Here is a 1,514-nt window from a genome sequence, read left to right as displayed (position 1 = left end):
CCCGGCCCCGCGCAGGGAGGCGGCGGCTCCGCCCGCCCCGGCCCGGCCCGCGGCGGCGGCAGCGACACGGCAAGAGGCTTCGGCCGGAGCCTGACAGGTCCCGGTGGAGGAAGTGGAAAGGAATCAGCGGAGCCTCGCCGAGCGTAAGTCCTCGCGGTTTGCAGGGAGAGACAGCGCGGAGGGACGGGCGCTGTCGGCCAGCGGGAGGCTGCTCCTCCTGATTGTCTGCGAGGTGACAAGAGAAAGTGTTCCGACTTCAGCGGGACACTTTGCTTTCTGCCTTCGGAGACGTGTGTCCCCAGGGGTTTGTAGTCTGCCAAAAGCATAGCTACCAGGGAGTGCGTCCCTCCCAGCGCGAGAGCTGTTCGCACTAACTTTTTTTTCCTTAGCCTGGCTGAGGATTCGCAGCGCGAATTCTGAGCATACCGAAAAAAGTTTCGGTTCAGAGGTAGCTTGAGCGATTGCGCTGACTTGGTGATGGTGGGGCGGCGCGGGCTGTGTTTCCAGTGAGTGTCCTGCTGTCTGGAAGCAGTGAACCGCCGGGAGAATGTCATAACCGCTGAACGGCCTAATGTTCAAGCAGCTGACCACAAAGAGGATTTTTGAAAAGCTTCGGAAGCTACTCTGAGCTGTGTAACTTAATGTATCCATGTTGCCACCTTTACTGCTTTGTAAGTCTTCTGCGTTATTGTTGACTGTAGGAATGGGAGGATTGTAAGGTGTAGGTTGAGACTGGATTCATCTTAACCTTTGTATCCTAGTATGTGCCGCCTCGTTTAATTTGTCCTCGTGACTACTCCTCACAATATAGTTTAGGAGTATAGATTTTACGACATCCTTTGCTATTTCTGATATAATTCAACTGTTGTATTGGTATACAGCTAACCTGTCTGATACCAACATGATGTCATTCTCCCGTGATCTTGCTCTGTTTGTTTTTTTAGTGAAGTTTCGTCTTCTGAAACAACTTTTGAAACTGGCATCCCAGGTTTATGTAAGCTTTCTTCATCGCTCTTTGTCCAGTGGTAGTGGATATACTGCTAATTTTTTTGAGCAGGAAGATAAACTCAAGAGATCTAGGTAAGAGAACTTTCAAGAGCCATGTTAACCACATGAGAAATTATGTCTATTATTTAAAAGAAAGAGTAGAGAAAAAGGGCCCAAAAAAGCCTCTCATCAACTTTGCCACATCTCCTGAGTGAATGTGGCTTGAAATATAGTTGTAGAGAGAACTGAATTTTTGCTGTATTTCTAAGTGCTTGAGGTTTGGAATTTATGTATCAGAACTTTATACCAGTTACACATTTCTCTAGTGCATGATATACTCTCAATACTGGGTAGGTCCAAAGAAGATACGAACCTCCTGTGTCTTTCTTCTAGCAAGTGACAATCCTGTCTTCCGATTCTTTGAAGTTCAGTTCACCAACTGCAAAGTCTCTGAAAGGATGAAAGAAGAATGCAAGTGCCCAGTGTAGATTTCCCCATGCTGTGTGAAGATGTTCAGTTTCAGTGTG

At 47.8% G+C, this 1,514-nt stretch overlaps 1 protein-coding gene across 3 annotated transcripts in view; it reads left to right on the top strand.

Annotated features, from left to right (window-relative positions):
- The first annotated feature begins 6 nt into the window (after positions 1-6).
- Positions 7-1,514, top strand: part of TDRD7 (tudor domain containing 7) — a 45,141-nt gene continuing 43,633 nt past the window's right edge. Inside the window, exons 1-2 of one of the 3 annotated variants that reach the window (XM_057373047.1) lie at positions 7-143; positions 945-1,080. The gene's annotated coding sequence lies outside the window, so the exon portion shown is untranslated. The other 2 variants (XM_057373048.1, XM_057373049.1) reach the window with 2 other exon arrangements.

Source organism: Malurus melanocephalus, unplaced genomic scaffold (genome assembly GCF_030028575.1).
Source record: "Malurus melanocephalus ecotype Western Australia unplaced genomic scaffold, MMel_1.1 scaffold_184, whole genome shotgun sequence".
Taxonomy (NCBI): Eukaryota; Metazoa; Chordata; class Aves; order Passeriformes; family Maluridae; genus Malurus; species Malurus melanocephalus.
This window is presented reverse-complemented; position numbering and strand designations above follow the sequence as displayed.